This window comes from Scyliorhinus canicula, chromosome 2 (assembly GCF_902713615.1).
Source record: "Scyliorhinus canicula chromosome 2, sScyCan1.1, whole genome shotgun sequence".
Lineage (NCBI taxonomy): Eukaryota > Metazoa > Chordata > Chondrichthyes > Carcharhiniformes > Scyliorhinidae > Scyliorhinus > Scyliorhinus canicula.
The window spans coordinates 115,883,125-115,898,434 of NC_052147.1; positions in this window are offsets into that span (position 1 = coordinate 115,883,125).

The following is a 15,310-nucleotide window of genomic DNA, read 5'->3' on the forward strand; positions in this document are numbered from 1 at the left end:
CAGGAGCCCTGGACCTGAGTCCCCCGCGTACCCCCGATCCAGCTCCAAAATATCTTCTATCAAACATTGGCATTCCTCCCTCTCCACCTTAAACAAGATCACCTCCCTCACCACCACCTTCAGTGCCTCCCAAACCACTGACCGTCATACCTCCCCCGTGCAATTGAACTGCACACACTCCTCAGTCACTTTCCCTATCTTGTCACATAAGCTCTGATCCGCCAACAACCCCACATCCATCCTCCACCCCAGCTTCTGGGCCACCCCCTTGTCCAATACTACATCCATCCAATGTGGAGTGTGATCTGAGATCACAATTGCCAAATACTCTGCCCTCTTAACTCTGGCCAACTGCTCCTCCCCCACCATAAAAAGTCAATCCTTGTGCACTGGGGAGAAAAAACGAACACCCACAGTCCCATGTAAAAATCACCACAGATCAAGCCCCCACCACATCTCCCTCATGAATCCGGCCAATGCCTTTGCACCCCACTTCCCCTCCCCTTCCCCTCCCCTCCATGGGTATCCGGATTCGGAATGGACGGCCAACAGCACCAACCTCCCCTCCAGCGCACCTGTTACAATCACGTACCTTCCCCCTGATACACCACCCACCCGTACCAGCCTCCCCGAACAGGCGCAGGAATGTGGCAACTAGGGGCTTTTCACAGTAACTTCATTTGAAGCCTACTTGTGACAATAAGCGATTTTCGTTTTCATTTTTTCACCACCTTCTCCAACTGGAATTTCACCCACTTACCCACCAAAATTGCCCCTCCCTGAGCCCTACTATCAAACCCCAAATTAAACACCTGGCTTCCTCTCTTTTTTTAATTTAGAGTACCCAATTATTATTTTTTAGTGTGGCCAATCCACCTACCCTGCACATCTTTGGGTTGTGGGGGTGAAACCCACGCAGACACGGGGAGAATGTGCAAACTCCACACGGACAGTGACCCAGGGCCGGGATTCGAACCCGGGTCCTCAGCCCTGTGAGGCAGCAGAGCTATCCACTGAGCCACCGTGCTGCCCTCCACCTGGCTTATTCAACCTTTCCTAAGCCGCATCTGTTCCTTCACCCTCGGATGGGTCTCATGCAGCATCGCCACATCAGCTTTTAAACTCTTCAAACGCACAAAAACTCTTGCTCTCATCACCAGTCCCTCCAACCTGTCATGTTCCAGGTCACCATTCTGACGGGGGTCTCTCACTCCGCCACCCCTCCTGTCTACCATCACCATTACCCCAGGCCCCGCCCATCTGGCCAGACCCACCCCATTCTTTTGTTATTAGCGGCCTCCTCTTTCCCCCCATTCCAGAATCCCCCCATTCACTTTCTCTTGAAAACACTTCACCCAGCATCAACCCCCTCCCCCAATTATTCACACCTCCCAGGGCCATCGAAACCTGTTCCACCAGGCTCCAACAACCATGGCCTCTCTCCCCTCTACACTCCCGTTCACTAGCCAACCTTCATTTGTTAGCACGGTGACCCCTGCCAGAGCCCCCTTCACCCTCCTCACAGCCCCCCCCCCCCCAAACCAGCTGGGTAGACCACTCCAAACCTCATTCCGGTGCAGTACAGTGCTGCCTTCAACTGTCCAAAGGCCGCCCGCCTTCTCGCCAACTCCGCCGGCAGATCTTGGTATATGTGTCTACCAATGCCTTCACACTTCACATCTCATCTCTGCTTCTTCCAGCTCAAACCTTCTCCTTCACATGGTAACTGTGAAGCAGACTATAGCTGCCCTTGATGGCTTATTCGCTTCTGGCTTTGGCCTGAGCAAACAATGCGCCCTGTCCAGCTCGTAGAGGGAGGACCCTTCCCTCTCCCCATCAACTCAACAAACATCTTTGCAAAGTACTCGGTCGGCCTCGGGGCCCTCCACCCCCTCGGGCAGACCCACGATCCTCAAATGTTGCCACCTCGACCTGTTCCCCAGGTCCTCCACCTTGGCTCTGAGTCCTTTGTTGACATTCGCCACCCTCTGCAGCTCCTCACCCATCAAGGTAAGCTGGTGGCTGTGTTGCAACAGAGCCTCCTCCCCTTCGACTTCTCTCCTTGCTCCGGCATCTTGACCGACGTCTTTGTCAATGCCACCTTAATCCGAGCAATCACCTCCTCAACCATCTCTTTAAGCAAAGCCGTCATCGCCTTCTGAAGCAGCTACAAATGTTTGGAAAACAGCCTTTCAAACTCCACCAACATCACCTCAGTCAGAGTTTCATCCGTGAGGGGAGCGGCCCACCCAGTGACTCAGTCCCCGCCATCTTTCTTCCTGCTGGACTCAAAGCAACACTCGCCGCCAGACTTTCGCTCGCCTCCTTCTTTCCAAGACCTTTCTTCTGGGACTTCGACGTTCCCCCAACTTCTTATGACTTTGCACACCAGCTCATCCAGAAACTACGCCTGAGACCGGACACACAAGTCCAAAAATGAAAAACTCTAGCAGGAGCCATCTAATGTGCAACCTCCACCTCCATGTCATCACCGGAAGTCATGAATTGTCTTAAAATTCATTGCAACCTGTAAGAATTTGATGACTTTTGGATATCAGTACATATTATTGAGAGTTCAACAATATTGCAGGAAGTGGGTGTTCGTTAGAATCTGAAGTTAATGACCCAATATTTGGGGAAATAATGGTGTTTAAAATGCATGTTGATATTAATCTGTAAATGATCTAACAATTTGCGTTTGAGAAACACACCATGAGTTGCAAACGCAAATTACTGAATGATTTACATCGCTCTGCCATTAGCCGAGCTAAAACAGGAGCTTGCCTTTCATCTGCCCGTGAAGGTCATTAATTTGCTGCATTTGTGTTGCTGATTAAGTAAATTAAACTCACTGCAGAAAGCTAGGGCTGTAGCTTATTTTAACAATCGGGTTTATGTTTACTATAATGTCATTTAACCTCTCCAGCCAAAAAGGGAGCAATTTGAACCTGAAATTCCTTTCTCGCAGGTAGTACATTGTTCTTCGAGGTTCTTTTTCTGTCTCTTTCTCTTAAATCATAGGTTAATGAGATAGCTTGTTGGTTCCATCATTTAGCAAGTTCTGAGGTGCTACTTTGGCTTCATTGTGAACCTGTACTTCCAGGAATTTGAAATATACATTTTCTTGATGAACAGTTAGGAAAAAGTCTTAATAAAAGTGGTGCTTAAGAAATAGGAGCAGGAGTAGTCCATTCGTCCCATTGAGCATGCTCTGCCATTAATTACAATCATGGCTGATCATCCAACTCAAAAGCCTAACCGTCTCCCCCTCCCCTCATGGATGATCTTGGACTTCAACTCCATTTCCCCTCCCACTCCCCATATCCCTTAATTCCCTGAGAGACCAAATATCCCAGCCTTAAATATATTCAGCGATGGAGTGTCCACAACCCTCTGGGATAGAAAATTCCAAAGATTCACAGCCCTTTGAGTGAAGTAATGTCTCCTCATCTCAGTCCTAAATGCTCGACCCATTATCCTGAGACTGTTCCCCTCCCCCTGTTTTAGATTCCCGTCCAGTGGGACATAATCTCTCAGCCTTTACCCAATCAAACCCCTTCAGAATCTTGTAGGTTTCAATGAGATCGCCTCTCGTTCTTCTAACTCCAAAGAATACAAGGCCAGTTTATTCAGCCTCTCGTGCTAGTTGCAAGATGCCTCGCCATTCAGAGGGCAAGAACTGTATTGCATAGGATTTGGTTCAGGCCCCACATTGTGAAATTTCTGAGTGAAAGGCATTTCACTTTTTGCCACGCTGTCTTTATTTTCTTTTCTTTTTAATTTGGTGTACCCAATTCATTTTATTTCCCAATTAAGGGGCAATTTAGCGTGTTCAATCCACCGACCTTGCATATCTTTGGGTTGTGGGGGTGAAACCCACGGAAACACGGGGAGAATGTGCAAACTCCACACGGAGAGTGACCCAGAGCCGGATTGAACCTCGGCACCTCAGAGCTCGGCACCGCGAGGCAGCAGGGCTAACCCACTGTGCCACCATGCTGCCCCCGTCTTTATTTTCAACAACCCGGTGATCATTAAAATAATGTGCACTCGTGTAAGGAGCCCTTTGTCAGAATTTTATGTGACGGGATGTTGCTCTCCATTTCTCAGTAAACATTAACTTGACACTTGCGTGATTTAGGAGACCAATATCTCATTTCATGCAGGCATCATAAATGAATTTGTACAATAGATAATGGAATTGATCAAGGATACCGGGCGTTGAGTGTGTGTGCAATTACATAAATTAGGCAGCAGCACTTCAAATTTAACAGACAATCTGAATCAAAATTGAGCTGCTTCCCCTTGCTGTAACTGGCATTGCTTTGAAAATTGCAACACTTGAAGCTTTTCATGATGTGATTATTAGCATATTTAACAAGAGAAAGTCAATTCGAATCGTTCTTTGATAAAAACGATAGTGTGTAAAAATAAAGGTTCTTGGGTGAGTGACATATTGCATTGTAATGCATGTCATAATATACACACAAGTATATGATGGAGTGCAGACAGGCAGTGATTGACACACAGGATGACCAGTGAACACGCAGAACACAGCAGCCAATCACCAGACAGGACACGACCACTATGAAGCCAGAGGGCACTAGTTTTCCCGCTCTCTCGGGACCCAGCCTCTGAGACAGTCAGAGCCCGTGAGCAGCAACGAGAGCAAGCACCATGTGGTAGTAAGATAGTCTGATCAGGTTAGCCTCGGGTCTACAGTCAAGTCAGCATAGTGTCAACCCACAGTTAAAGTATGTATGATAGTTAAGAGTTCAATAAAATCGAGTTGCATTTCTTCAAGTGTTGAAAGCCTGTCTCTCTCACTGCTGCAGTAAACGCAGTCCTCGCAGACCCAGCTTACCCAACACATCAATGTACAATGGGTTTTGTTTTTTTCCTCTATCAGTTCAAACACACCGCTGCCCCTTGTCTCACCACCTCATCCTTCCATCCACTGGATGTGCCAAGTGAGGGTCATTCACTTCCCCTCAGGCTATGAGTGCGTCTCCAGTTCGCTGGTTTGTCAGATGACCGGCAACAGATTTGCTACAGTTTGACGAAAAACCTGGACAAATAAAGCAGCAAATAATAATTTATCTCTGACCTCAAAAAAAATAATTTCCACTTGTTTGCACATGTTGACTTATTTTTGCAATGCTGTGTATTTAATTTTGAAAGCTGTGTAAAGACAATAGACAGGATATTCTGGCTTTGTTAATATCTATCTTGACAAAGAAAATCCCTGATTTTGCCTCGTGATTGACTTCTCTAATTCTGTTTGCTCTGGCTATTTAGACTCATATTAGCGTCGGGCCAAATTGGTGCTTCGATTAGTAGCTGGCTGTTAGCAGCAATAGCATAGCCTCTGACCACACATGCAGGCTGTCCTCAGGAAGTGGCTGGAGGTAGGGGTTCGGGGTAGGGAGGCAGGGGTGACCAAGAGCCTGAAGTTGAATTTACTAAAAATATTACTTGTGAAATATTATGTTTTTGTTATGAAAAACAAGAAAGGACAAAAGACCAACCGGCCCAATAAAGCTATCCCATCTGGGCGGAGAGTATCTTATTTCCAGGGTTTTCCATTTTTTCTTGAATCAAGAGAATGAGATCACTTTGAAGGATCACCCATTGATGGACTAGTAAATCAAATAGGCAACATTGTTTTCATCTGACCATCTGTCACTCTGGGTGAGAATGGCAAAAGGCATATTGTGACAATACAAATCCATTGTGTGTCCTTCAAAACCATCACAAATCAAGAACATATTAATATTGTTAGACTTTTAAAAACAGTACTTCATAAATCTAGTTTGTTTTCGGTATCTGCTAGCTACCACGATGCTTTACAATTCTATCCTTTACTTTCTGTTATGGTTTTTTTAAACCGTTTAATAATTTTCCAAATTGAGAATGCGAAGGAAGACGTGACAGAAATACTGGCCGGGATTTTCCGAGCCCGCGCCGGCTCGGAGAGTCGTCGTTCACGCAGAGACGGCCCACAACACCGGTCTAAAGCCAGGACGTGACTCCAAACCGGCCAAAAGCGTGCGAGCGCGGCAGGCACCTTGCGGCCTGGAGAATAGCCAGAGGTGGCCCCATTTGTAATTCTCTTGGCCCAATGCGTTACTGCGGCCCGGATGGGCCGAAGCATCCGGTCAAACTGGCATCGTTCTAACAAGGTTTGAAATACGTCAACCAATGCTGGCTGACGTTGCGGCCAGAGGAGGTGGGGGCCGGCGTGGGGGGACCCCAGCACGGCGAGACGGCACGGCCGTGGCTGAGGGAGGTTTGAGGGGAGGTCACCCAGGATCGGGGGTGGTGGTGCCGGGTGGTGTGGGGCACACAGTCGGGGGAGGGGCAGACAGCTGCGCCGGCCGTGTACGGCCCACCATGACAGGGCGGAGCTAACGCCACGGACGCCATGACTGCGGCCACGCAGATGAGTGCCCATCCCGGTCGCTAGCTCAGCCCAGGTGCCTGGCCGTCCGGATTTGTGCCGTGCTCCCCACCCAGCCAGCGGGACCCACTCTCGGTACATCCAGGGTCGCACCCATGGCAGCCCCTGGTGGTGGTGGTCCTGGCAGGAGGGACGGGCGACAGGTGTCAGGGCACCGAGGGGGGGGGGGGATGGGGGCATGCGTGGCTGGGACACAAACTGCCAACCAGGCTGGTCATGTAGCTCATGGAACCTGGTTATGCAGGGGGGCATGCCCAATGCTGAAACTTTGTCTACCTCCACCCCATGCAGATCATAATGTTTGGGCATGTTCCAGCGATGTTGGCGGCGATGGCTGGGGCCGCTGCCCTGCATGAAGCCCTGTGGGAGCTGGAGCAGGGGCGTGACAGGGGGGCGGCAGAGGCTGCAGCAAAGGAGCGTGCCGCAGTGGGTCAGGTGCCAGCCGCTCAGGCTGGAGGGCCACCCACCCGACAGGCGCAGGAGGAGGACCATGACGAGGGGGAGCCACAGGACGAGGATACCGAGGAGGAGGAGGAGAGGGGGGAGGAGGAGTAGGCGGTGCCACGGCTACGGAGGTGCCCAATGAGGCCTTGTGTGTACCAGCACAGCATGTCCTTCCAGGACCTTCCGGACTGGGAATGCAGGAGGAGACTCCGGAAACTGACGCCCACATCTGCCAACTGATAGCACACCTTGCACCGCATGGGACTGGGGGGGGGGGGGGGGGAAGAATGTCCCCTCCTGTTGGCCGTCAAGCTCACGGTTGCCCTGAACCGCTACACGACGGGGTCGTACCAGCCGCTGAGTGAGGACCTGTATGGCATCTCCCAGGCATCGGTGTATCCGTGCAGTGACTGATGCCCTGTATGACATTGCGGAGCGGTACATCCAGTTCCCTGTGGACCGCGTCCACCAGGATGCCAATGCAGCAGGGTTTGCCGCGGTCACCAGGATACCCATGGTCCAGGGGGAAATCGACGGGGTGCCCATTGCCATGCAGCTATCATTTAAATAACAGGGCGATGTTCATGAATAGGAAGGGGGCCTCCTCCATGAACGTACAGCTGGTCTGTGACCGACGGATGAAGATTCTGCACATCTGGGCCTGGTACCCAGGCAGTGTACATGACACGTTCATATTGGCACAATCATTCATCCCCGGCATGTTCAAAGGTCAACCCCCCCCCCCCCCACACACACACCCTGGCATGCGGGGCTGGTTGCTGGGCGACAGGGGTTACCTGTTGAAGTCGTCGCTGTTGACGCCTAAACGGAGGATACAGACTGATGCGGAGGCCCGCTACAATGATGCCAATTGTGCGACAAGGAGTGTGGTCAAGAGGTGCTTTGGGCTGCTGGTGATGCTCTTCAGGTGCCTGGGCTGTTCTGGAGGGGCCCTTCAGTACCTCCAGACTGCTTGGTAACTTAAAAGAGATAATTGTTTTCTGGAAGGAATTCAAATCTGCTGTTTGAAAAGGGGAACAGAATATCAATAACAACAGTCTTATACCAGTGAGAATGTTGTGTGCTGCGCCATGCCTTTGAAAAGGGGTTTCTGGTTTTACTTGGATTTTGTTATTGAATTGGAACAGTTAAGTGGGAATTCATTAAGAGTTATACATATATTACTGTAGCTGTGTGGGTTTTTTATGTTCGTAATTGATAAAAATTCTTGCTGTGTGTGTTTATATAAATGCTAACTAAGTTCTTAGAATAAAGTTTGTTCCTTTGATTAAAAGCACCTAAGAAGTCTGTTGAATAACACCTGAAAGGCCAGCTCTTGTGCTCATCGTAGCCAAAATCAACAAACAGTTATAGGTCAGGTGAACTCCAAAATGTGCCTTGGAGTTTTCTAAACCCTGGCCCATAACACTTCTGTCTTTATAAAGGAAGACATGATAGATGTACCAGAAGGTCTGTGAAGCACAAGTTTTAGTGAGGAGCTGAAGGAAATTAGTAAATAAATGGTTTGGGGGAAATTAATGGGATTGAAGGTGGACAAATCTCCAGGGCCTGATAATCTTCATCCCAGAGTATTTAAGGAAGTGGCCCGAGAAATAGTAGATCCGTTGGTGGTCATTTTCCAAATTCTTTTGGACGCTGGGTTGGTATTTATAGATTGGAGGCTAGCGAATATAACCCTGGTATTCAAAAAGGGAGGTAGAGAGAAAACAGGGAACTATTGACCAGTGAGCCTGATGTCGATAATAGGGAAGTTGCTGGTGTCCATTATCAAGGATTTCATAGCACAGCTTTTGGAAAGCAGTGGTGTAATCAGACAAAGTCAGCATGGATTTACGAAAGGTAAATCATGCTTGACGTATCTACTAAAATTCTTTGAAGATGTATCCAGTAGAGTTGACCAGGGAAAACTGATGGATGTGGTTTATTTAGACGTTCAGAAGGCTTTCGACAAGGCCTCACGTAGTAGATTAATATGTAAAGTTAAAGTGCATGGGATTACTTGTAGTGTCCTGAGATGTATCAAACACTGGTTGGCAGACAGGAAGCAAAAAGTTGGAATAAATGAGTCTTTTTCTGATTGGCAGGCAGTGACTAGTGTGGTTATGCAGGGATCGTGCTAGGATCCCAACTGTTCACATTATATATTATTGATTTGGACGAGGGAACTAAATGTATAATTTCCAAATTTGCAGATGATAGAAAGTTGGGTGGGAGGGCGAGATTCTTCAGCGGGATTTGGACAGACTGAGTGAGTGGCCACATGCATGGCAGATGCAGTATAATGTGAATAAATGTGAGGTTATCTGCTTCAGAAGACATTATTATTTGAATGGGCGTAAATTGAGAGAGGTGGACACTCAGCGAGACTTTGATGTCCTCATTCATCAGTCGCTGAAAGCGTGCAGGCACAGCAGGCAGTAAAGAAGGCAAATGGTATGTTGGCCTACAGAGCGACAGAATTTGACTATGGGACTAGAGATGTTTTGCTGCAATTGGATAGGGCATTGCGAGGCCAAACCTGGAGTATTATGTGCAGTTTTGGTGTCCTCGTCTGAGGAAGTATGTTCTTGCTATGGAGGGAGTGCAGCGAAGGTTTACCAGGCTGATTCCTGGGATGGCGGGACTGTCAGATGAGCAGAAACTAAATCGGCTATGATTATATTCATTAGCGTTTAGAAGAGTGAGAGGGGATCTCATAGAAACTGACAAAATTCTAACAGGATTAGGCAGGGTGAATTCAGAAAGAATGTTCCCGATGGTGGCGGAGTCCAGAACTAGGGGTCATAGTTTGAGGATAAGGGGTAAATCTTTTAGGACTGAGGTGAGGAGAAACTTCTTCACCCAGAGAGTGGTGAATCTGTGGAATTCGCTACCACAGAAAGTAGTTGAGGCCAAAACATTGTGTAATTCCAAGAAGGAATTAGATATAGCTCTTGGGGCTAAAGGGATATGGGGGAAGGCAGGATCAGAATATTGAACTTGATGATTAGACATGATCATAATGAATGACAGAGTAGAATTGAAGGGCCGAATGGCCTCCTCCTGCTTCTATTTTCTATGTTTCTCCAGGTGCTCCGGTTTCCTCCAACAGTCCAAAAATGTGCAGGTTAGGTGGGTTGGCCATGCTAAGTTGCCCCATAGCATCCAAAGGTTAGGTGGGGTTATGGGTTAGGGCAGTGAAGTGGGTCTAGGTAGGATGCTCTTTTGGAGGGTTGATGCATACTTGATGGGCTGAATGGCCTCCTTCTGCTCTGTAGGGTTTCTATGAATGCCAATTATTTGACAAGGTTTGTATTTTCTGTACCAGCTACTAAACACTGGATTGAGATTCCATAAACGCATAGATTTTTATGACTAATGGAGAAGAAGATTCTCTTCCATGATATAGGCTAGATTTGAAACTAGCTTCAATCTCCAAGGTGAAAACCAGGGTTATTTTCCCCTTTTCAAAACAGGAACCTCAATACTTAATTTCCTGATAAATGAAATACAATAAGAACAACGCATTAATCTAGAATGGAGTTGAATCATGCTTTTTTCTTTAAATTGTTGAGAAAATTTCATATCGTTGGAAAATTACATGTTGCTGAAGCTTTTTGTCTTGCATTCAACAGGACAAATGCAAGAATGCCAAATTTCATAACAATCACAACAATTTACACTACGGGAGGAAAGGCTGCCAATTGGTCAGCAAGTCAACTCTGACTGGCCAATGCATTGCCATGGAGTCAGCAACGGGGAACTAAAGGCTCCCCAAATTCCTGGGTAATTCAAAAAAGGTGCAGGGCTTGAACATATTCCTTTTGTTTGCAGAAAATGGGTCCCTGTGTAAGAATGTATGTTGCCTCTAGCAAGTGTAAATGAGCCACGTTACAAGATCGACTGATTATCTTAATTTGATTGTTGCTGTAGCTATTCGGCACTCAGGATAGTTCAGCAAGTGCTGCCCAATAACGCAATCACATTTAACAGTAGATGATTTATTTTAGACTTTGCAAGGTTGATTGAGTATGGTCCATATTCTGCCTATTATGAATGACATGATGTTTGATTTGATCAGTCAATCACTGGGATCTAAGGCCTATGTATCTGGCATGGCACCGGCATTGAAATTCATACACAACATTGTTCAATTGTGCAGCATTTAATTGAGAAACTAAAGCTAAAAAATAACAACTGTACTTCAGTCAGTTCACAGATGACACAAAAATTGGTGGTGTGATAAATTGCGAGGAAAAAAGCTTTTGATTACAGGGCTGGTCAGATGGGCAGAACAGTGGAAAATAGAATTTGGTGTTTGTGTGGGTTTCACCCCCACAACCCAAAGATGTGCGGGGTGGGGGGGGGGGGGGGGGGGGGGGGGGTGGATTGACCACGCTAAATTGCCCCTTAATTAGAAAAATGAATTGGGTATTCTAAATTTAAAAAGAAAGAAAATGGAATTGGACCCTGAAAGTGTGAGGTGATGTATTTTGAGACGATTAACAAAGCAACAAAATACACAAAAGCAACAGGACGCTAGGAAGTACAAAAGACCAGAGGAACATTGGTGTCCCTAGATCCCTGATAGCAGCAGGACAGGTAAATAAGATGGACCAGAAGGCATATGGGATACTTGCCTTTATTAACTGAGACATAGAATATAAGAGCAGGTATGTTATGGTGGAGCTGTATAAAATGCCCATTAGGCCACAGCTAGAATACTGTGCGTAGTTCTGGTGGCCACACTATAGGAAGGATATGGTTGCACTAGAGAGGGTGCAGAGGAGATTCACCAGGATGGTGCCTGGGTTGGAGCTTTTCAGCTATGAAGGGAGGCTGGTTATGCTAGGGTTGTTTTCCTTGGAGCACGGGAGGCTGAGGAGTGACCTGATTAAAGTGTATAAAATTATGAGGGCTATAGATAGGGTAGATAGAAAGAAGCTTTTCCCCTTGGTAGAGGGATCAATAATCAGGGGTCATATGTTTAGAGATTTGTGGAAAACCTTATTCACTTTATTTTTTAACTGAGGGCAGCACCCTGTAGAAAAAAAAAAACACTTGCATATCCACTGCATAGCAGCCACATGAAACAGCTTCCTTAGCTTGGTGTTCACATTTTTCCAACAGGAAGTCAGCCTTGGGTTTCAATACCCGTTCCACTCGCGTTCCCAATGGACGGAAGGAGTTGAAAATCTCTTGAGTCTGATTGCCAGTGAGGACTGAGGTGTTTTGGGTGGTCGTTGTTTTGAAAAGTGGGACAGTGCTATTTGCAATACCAGCAAATGTGGGGGTGAGGAATAAATGTTGGATGACCATGGGTTTCAGGGATTGAGAGAAGAGGGGGATTTTGGTTTAGTGAGGGAAGTAACAGGTACCGTTAAAAAACCCTTGCAAAAATGTGAATGTTGTACAAAGCAACCAATTACATTAGCATCCTGAATAAGTACAGAAAGAAAAACCTATTATTAATACTGATACAACCTGGTGATGCAAAGAACGTCAATAATTCCAGGTTATAGAAGGGATGGAGCAAAATCTCTAAGAGCAGAAAACAATTTAGGAAACATGAAAGTTACATTTATATAAAGGGAAGCTGCCATTGAAATACAATCATGGCTTTTTTCTTTTAACTTTAGTTCTTCGATTAAATGTTTCCTATTTTTCTTTTAAGCAAAACACATCAACAAACCCTGACTTTGTAATGGAATTATGCTCCTAAAAGTGTACATTTTGAGAAAACCCGCAGCATGAGCTGAACATGTTACAGAGGCAACATTCAAACCAAAGCAACATAAACTTCACTGCAGGTACAACTGAATTTACTGTGTCTGTTCCAGAAGTTAAAATAAAGGCGCAGCACAAGCACATTTCTTGTCTATAAATTGAAGAATATTGAGTATAGTGCCCTCTTGTGGTCAGTTAAATTCTCAAAAAACATTTGGCAGTTCTTTTGCTCAATGTAATTGCAATATGATTTAAGCGATACAAATGGCAATTAGTTGTGTGGTTTGTGAATATAATTTATCATCCAAATCTCACTCTGATAATCGGAATGCAGGTTTAAAAATAATAATGAATGAAGAAGTATCTGCAGCAATATACTTAACAGGTCAGGGTGTACTGCACAATGAGCAAATCATAAGCAGATTCTAGCCAATTAAGTATTCTGCTTTGCTTTTTCACCTATTACATTTCTAGTCAAGTAATTTGTCAAAGTAATGTTGATACTTTCTGGCAGTTGAATTGCAGTTTTAGAGAAGCCAGCTAAGGAAACAAGTTTAGAATCGCGTGAAGCTGGGGAAAATAGAACTGACTTCACATCAGGTTTTATCGGTATTTGTTGGTTGTTTTTAGTAAACATTGTATCATAATTCTGTCAGCTTTTTATGCTTCCCAAGCAGCAGCTACCATCAGCTTTTCATGTACATCACCACTGTTGCTGTGCTTGTATTAATGAAACTAATTTTAAATTAAGATTTGATAGGAAATGACTACTTTTGGTTCATTAGCAAGTTATGAGATTCCATCAAACTAAGTGTGAGGTTACCCGAATTTTGAAAACATTTTGGGTGCAGGGATTACATTTCTGCCATCACATGTTAGATGGCATTGAAAGGCATTAGTGAAATATGGTCAAAAAAAAACCCTCCTTATTTATTGATATTCAGCTGGTTACTACAAATTGATCTAACCGAACTGTTAGAGAAAAGAAAATTAGATTGGATTATATTCAGTGACCCTGGATTTATGTTTACAAAGGCAGTGATATTCCTTCCTCTCTTCCAACATTTGTGTAGCATCCTCAATTATAATAATAATAATCTTTATTGTCACAAGTAGGCTTACATTAACACTGCAATGAAGTCACTGTGAAAAGCCCCTAGTCGCCACATTCCGGTACCTGTTTGGGTACACAGAGGGAGAATTCAGAATGTCCAATTCACCTAACAGCACGTCTTTCGGGACTTATGGGAGGAAACCCGAGCACCCGGAGGAAAACCCACACAGACACAGGGAGAATGTGCAGACTCCACACAGTGACTCAAGCCGGGAATCGAACCTGGGACCTTGGAGCTGTGAAGCAACAGTGCTAACCACTTTGCCACCCACGGTAAAATGCCCTTGAGATGCTTCATACGAGCATCATCAAACGACGTTTCACACCAAGCCGTACAAGCAATGTTAGGAAAAATAACCACAGGTTGGGGCCTCACGGTAGCATGGTGGTTAGCATCAATGCTTCACAGCTCCAGGGTCCCAGGTTCGATTCCCAGCTGGGTCACTGTCTGTGTGGAGTCTGCACGTCCTCCCTGTGTGTGCGTGGGTTTCCTCCGGGTGGCTCCAGTTTCCTCCCACAGTCCAAAGATGTGCGGGTTAGGTGGATTGGCCATGCTAAATTGCCCGTAGTGTAAGGTTAATGGGGGGATTGTTGGGTTACGGGTATACGGGTTACGTGGGTTTAAGTAGGGTGATCATTGCTCGGCACAACATCGAGGGCCAAAGGGCCTGTTCTGTGCTGTACTGTTCTATGTTTTGTTAACGGTTGGTTTTAATGAGTGTACCACTGAAGGTGGGAGGGTCAAAGGTTTTGGGGGAGGGGGTTGTGGGTAGCGGGAGGGTGGAGTTCTAAAGTTTAGGATTTCAACAGCTTAAAGTCACAGCCCAATGGAAGGAGGTGCACTTGTGGTCAGAATTGCAGGAGCATAAGGATCTGAGAGCGTTGTACAGCTACAGAGGTGGGGAGAGGTCAGGGAGGGATTAGACAATTGTGCCTTGTTTGAACCAATTTTCAGAGTTGTGTTGTAGTTTTGATTGTGTTTCTTAACTATGGAATCTTTAATAAAATAAATATTACTTTTAAAAAGAAATAAAAATAGTCTTGTTGCAGATCATGAAACAATGCAGTTCAGTGAGCTCATGGATAATAGGTGAAAGGGACACGGTGAGATTTTGGAAATGGGCAACAGGGGTGCGTTCTGTATTTGAAAAGCCTGCCAAACTATCTAGGATCAAATGTAAAAAGTGATTGCATGGGCACTTGAGGGTTGTGGAACACAATCTGAACAAGCAGTCAATATCTTTGATGGAAAGAGATTTCTTAATGCTGTTTGAAACTTCTTTTGTATTTCAAATCAATTGATAATCTTTGACTGAGAATAACAGGATAATATTAAAATTGTAAAACTCCACTTCACTTAATCAGGACTATTGAATGTGACCATTATTAGCATGGTTTATAATCAACGCAGATGATTTTCTGGCTCAGTATTTTAGCTGGCAACGAACAGAATGGACTGCAACAGAAACAACACTGAAGCAAATGAAGGTTTTTGTGAATTTGCATAATGGTTGCTGAGAGCCGAACGTATGAATTCTGAGCAGTAGGCCACTCGCCCCCTCAAG